Below are 6,000 nucleotides of genomic sequence, written 5' to 3'. Positions count from 1 at the left end.
ATAAACTGTTTTAGTGATGTTGGTTGAGGGATAAATTTTGGCCAGGACACCGGGGAGAACTCTGCTGCTTTTCTTTGAAATAGTGTCATGGGATCTTTTATGCCCACCTGAAAGAGCAGACGGCGCCTCGGTTTAACGTGACATCCGAAAGACAGCGCCTCAGACAGTGCAGCACTCCCTCAGTACTGGCACTGGGAGTGTCAGCCTGGATTATATGCTCAATTCCCTGGAATGGGACTTGAACCCATAACCTTCTGACTCAGAGGCGAGAGTGCTACCCTCTGAGCTACGACTGACACCAGAGCTGGGACTCTACAATTTAGAGAAGCGTGGACTTAGGGGAGATCTGATCGAGGTTTATAAGATGATGAAAGGAATAGATTGTGTTCCAGTTGACAGTTTGTTCCAATTAAATAGGTTAGGGAGGACCAGGGTCACAATTTTAAGTTGCAAAAGGCCAGATCTAGGTTAGGTGTCAGGAGGTGGTTCTTTTCCCAGGGAATAGTGAACCTCTGCAACAGGCTGCTGGCTGGTGCGGTAGACACCGATTCGATGAATTCCTTCAAGCGAGAGCTGAACCTGGACCTATTTCTGGCTGGAGTGGAAATCACCTCTTACAAAAGATAGGTAATGCATAGGATTATCAGGGCCAGAGTGATCTCCTGGACTAGTTTCGATCAGAGAGGAATTTCCCAGATTTTATTCCCTCAAATTGGCCTGGGTTTTTACCTGTTTTTTTGCCTCTCCCAGGAGAACACATGGTTTTGGGTGGATTGGGGAGTATATATATTGTGATTCACAAGGTATCACAATTGTGTGGGACAGGCTGGATGGACCAGAGGGTCTTTTCCTGTTTGTCATCATTAGTATGTTCGTAGGTTATTCTAAACCTTTATAATTCACTGGATAGACTTCAGCTAGAGTATTGTGCCCAATTCTGGGCACCACACTTTAGGAAGGATGTCAAGACCATGGGGAGGATGCAGAGGAGAATTACTAGAATGATACCAGGGATGAGGGGCTTCAGTTATGTGGAGAGACTGGAGAAGCTGGGATTGTTCTCCTTAGAGCAGGGAAGGTTCAGGGGAGATTTAGTAGAGTGTTCAAAATTACGAGGTTGTTTTGATCTGGAATGCACTGTCTGAAAGTGTGATGGAAGCAGATTCAATAGTAACTTTCAAAAGGGATTTGGATAAATACTTAAAAAGGAAAAAATTGAAGGGCTAAGGGGAAAGAGCAGCGGAGTGGGACTAATTGAATAGCTCTTTCAAAGTGCCAGCACAGGTACGATGGGCCAAATGGCCTCCTTCTGAGATGTAAGGTTCTATGATCTAGAAATGACCATCTCATTAGTGAGAAAGTAGAATGCCACAGAGGGGGACAGTGAGATAATGAGCCTGTATAAAACGATACCAGTCCAGCCCAGCAATCGTCCTAGTCTTTCCACCCAACCCTGGTATCATCTTGCTCAATCTCACTTTGGCTTTAATGTCTTTCTGAAATGAGATGTTCAAAACTGTACGCAGTACTCTAACCTAAGCTGAATCAATGTATTGTATAAATTCAGCTTTACTTATTTACTCATATTCTCTGCTGCTATTTAAAATGTCAAAATGTTATTGGCCTTTCTTATGGCTTTATCCACCTGTACTCACACTTTCAGGGAATTTTGTATTTGAACCTCAGAGATGCTCTGGTCACCCACACCCTTGTGTCTTTCATTCCTTTTTTTTTTCTCCTAAAAAGTATTACCTCCCATTGATCCATGTTAAATTGCATCTGCCACCTGTCTGCCCATTACTCTAACTTGTCCTGAAGTCTTTCACTTTTTGCCCAACCTTCTACTTTTGTGCTGTTAGCGAATTACGGGATTGTATTTCCTATACTCAAGTCCAAAACATCAATATATATCAAGAACAAAAGTAGACCCAGCACTGACTCTTGGTACAATACTTCCAATCCATCTCCAATTCATGCAACACCCATTTATTCTAACCTTTTGTTTCCTGTCTGTGAACCAACTTTCTTTCCATGCTCTACATTTACCAAAATATTGGACAGACCTATTGGCAATAACCCAGGCAATGTATCAAGAGAAATCTCATTCAATACCAGCCCAGTTGACCCTGCAAAGTCCTCCACACCAACATCTAGGGACAGGTTCCCAAGATGGGAGAGCTGCCTCACAGAATATTCAAACAACAGCCTGACATAGTCTTACTCACAGAATCATATCTTTCAGGTGACATCCCAGGCTGCTCCATTACCATCTCTGGGTATGTCAGCAAGATTGATCCTCCAGAGGTTGTTGACAGACAATTGGGTGGGCGAGGCTTTGAGAGTCCTCAATGATGACCCTGGACCCCATAAAGACACGTGGCTTTATAAGGTCAGGAGTGGACTGTTTGCTGGTGATTCTACAGTGTTCAGCTCTATTCACAACCCCTTCAATAATAGAGCAGCTCATGTCAGCCTACAACAGCACCTGGATAACACCCAGGTTTGAGCTGACAAGTGACAAGTAACATTTATGCCACATAAGGCAATCACCATCTCCAACAAGAAAAAGCACAGTCAGCTCCACCTTAACTTAACAGCAGCAGCATTGCTAAGTCCCTCATCATCAAAATCCTGGGGGTCGCCATTCACCAGAAGCCGAACAGAACCAGCCATATTAACACTGTGGCTACAAGAGCAGGAAAGAGGTTGGATTCTCTGCAATAAGTGGCTCACCTCCTGATCCCTCAATGCCTGTCCATCACCTACAAGGCTCAGGTCGAAGTGTGATGGAATATTTCCGACTCGCTTGGATGGGAGCAGCCATAGCAATATTGAAGAAGCCCGACACCATCAGAGGAGTCTACTTGATCGGTGCCCCTACCTCTGAATTAAATATCCACCTCTTCCACCACCAGTGCACTACAGCTGCGGGACGTATTATCTACAGGTTGCACTGCAGCAACTTACCAAGGTCACTTCGACAGAATTCCCACTCCAGTGACCTGTACCACTGAGAAGGACAAAGCAACAACGTCATGGGAGCACCATCATCTGCAAGATCGCCTCCAAGAAATACACCATCCTGACTTCCATATGTATCGCCGTTCCTTCATTGTCGCCAGGTCAAAATCCTGGAATTCCCCACCAAACACATTGTGGTTGTGGTAGCACCGTCACCACAAAGACTGCAGTGGCTCGAGGAGAAGGAACAACACCACTCCCTCAGGGCAACTAGGGATGGGTAATAACGCGGCCTTGCCAGCATTGCCTAATTCCCGAGAACAAATGAAAAAGAAAGGTGAGAACACTTTAGTGAACCAAGGGTGATGACTGACTGTCTAATCCACCCATGAATCTCAAAATGAAATCAACTTTGGCTGTATTATTTTGAGAAATCTTTCTCTTTTCTAGTTGTTTATTTCCTGATTTTCTGTTGAGATTTCTTAAAACGTGGTCTTGTGAGATATGCTGTGCACATGATATACTATTTTTCATTTATTTTGAAAATCCTGTGCCTGTATAATTTGCAAACTTGGGAGTAGAGATAAAATGCAACGGTATATCAAAAGAAAAACACAGTACAGAAGCGAGGAGGCATGGACACATCATGATACAAGGGCAGAGGTTTGTCGATGCTCATTTGTAAAAGTACAGCTTTATATCCTCAAGTGAATAAAATGATAACAGAAACCAGTGAGCGACAGTATGATCAGCCAAATCAATCTCCTGCAACGTTCTGATGGCAAAGGGTTTCGTGAGAAGTGTACAGATGCCAAAAAAGTAATTTCTTAATTCTTTCAATAAATGAAAAAGAAATAGTAATCTTGTCACACTTTAGATTTTTGGCCAGACTTGTTCTTGCAGTTCTCAAAGGGATATTCCACTTCCCCATTTGGAGCATTGAGCGTGGAAGAATTGCATGAATGTGTGATGTTAATGTGTTTCTTGGAGTGGAATTGTGAAACTGCTGGTCTCAGGCAAACTGAACACATACTGTGCTACAGCATTATCTCACTCAATGTTGTACACCCTTTAGCAAACGCCATTCAACCTAACCTTCGAGTCAAGTCCTCCTTCATCATTTTGCACAATAGATTTTTCTAGGAAAGAGAAGGCTGAGGGGGTGACCTGATAGAGGTTTTTAATATTATGAAAGGGTTTGATAGGGTAGACGTAGAGAAGATGTTTCCACATGCGGGAAAGACCAAAACTAGGGGTCATAAATATAAGATAGTCACTCATAAATCCAATAGGGAATTCAGGAGAAACTTCTTTACCCAGAGAGTGGTTAAAATGTGGAACTCGCTACTACAAGAAGTAACTGAGGCAAATAGCATAGCTTCCTTTAAGGGGAAGCTAGATAAACACATGAGGGAGAAAGGATTAGAAGGGTATGTTGAGGTTAGATGAAGCAGGATGGGAGGAGGCTCGTGTGGAGCATAAACACCAGCACGGACCTGTTGGGCCGAATGGCCTGCTTCTGTGCTGTATGTTCTATGTAATTCTATATATTTGTGAGGAAAAATATATTTTTGTCCTTCAAAGTGCGAGAGAAATTCTGTGGAAAGAAATGCAAAGTCATAACCGAGTAATTGGTATCTGGGAGTGATACGACAGTAATCTAATCCAGGGATTCAGATGGCATCACAGACTGTGAGTAGAGAGTCTGACACATTTCTGTAATCTGAACATGGAATTCCATTGCAGGCTTGAAATCACTCCCAGTTATCTGTTATTATTTATAATGTGTACCATCTTGTTGTTATGTAGTGGTTTAGTTGGTGCTTCTGCTCAGTGTTGGTGCGAACACAGCCGGTCTGTGCAGATACCAATGGTCAGTGCACTCCACATTCTCAATGTGTGATGATGTTCACACTGGATAAATAATGATGGTGATGTGATTTGTGGAAGTCTGACAAAAAATAGTGCATAAACTATGTTGTTGTTACTTCCAGGCTCGACTATTCTAACGTGCTTCTGGCCGGCCTCCCACCTACCATCATCTGTAAGCTTGAGCTCATCCAAAACTCTGCTGCCAGTATCCGAACTCACACCAAGTCCCATTCACCCGTCACCCCTGTGCTCACTGACCTACATTGGCTCCCGGTCTGGCAACACCTCGATTTTAAAATTCTCATCCTTGTGTTTAAATCCCTCCATGGCCTCACCCCTCCCTATCTCTGTAACGTCCTCCAATCCTACAATCCTCTGCACTCCTCCAATTCTGGCCTTTTGCACATTCCTAATTTCCTTCGCTCCACCATTTGCGGTTGTGCCTTCAGCTGCCTGGGCCCAAGCTCTGGAATTCCCTCCCTAAACTTCTCTGCCTCTCCACCTCTCTCTCCTCCTTTAAGACGCTCCTTAAAACCTACCTCTTTGACCAAGCATTTGGTCACCTGTCGTAATATCTCTTTATGTGACTCGGTGTAAAATTTTGTTTGATAATCGCTCCTGTGAAGTGCCTTGGGACGTTTTACTACGTTAAAGGCACTATATAAATGCAAGTTGTTGTTGTAATTATATAAGTATTAAAATAAACCCAGAATAATCATTAGGAAAAGGGATCGACACACACTGCCAGACAGCAGAGGGAGCGCACTGCCTGAAATCTCGTCTAAGTATCAATGGACTACTTTACAAAGAGATTTGAGACTGTTTTCAATGTTGTGGCTCTAGTGCCTCTCATGAAGCTCTGTCATTTTTCTTCTTTGAATGTCCATAAAAGTGCTATGATTATCCTCTTTGGCCAAGTCTCCAGCCTTGAAATTCCTGGGGAGGACTTGGTGGAGGCAGATCTTGGGCTGAGTGGAATTTCCGCCCGCCCACTGCCGACATCCCTGACTCCATTGGAAATCGCAGGATCTTGGGTACTTTAAGCATATTGGGTGGGCGCCCAAGCCATTTCTAGCACAACTAGGTGCACGTCTAGGCAGAGAGGGGGAATTCTGTTGAGACTGCTTGCCACAGCGTCAATGGATCCACTGGGCTCTGCAACGAATG

This window comes from Heptranchias perlo, chromosome 3 (genome assembly GCF_035084215.1).
Source record: "Heptranchias perlo isolate sHepPer1 chromosome 3, sHepPer1.hap1, whole genome shotgun sequence".
Taxonomy (NCBI): Eukaryota; Metazoa; Chordata; class Chondrichthyes; order Hexanchiformes; family Hexanchidae; genus Heptranchias; species Heptranchias perlo.
Note: the sequence above shows the minus strand (reverse complement) of the source record.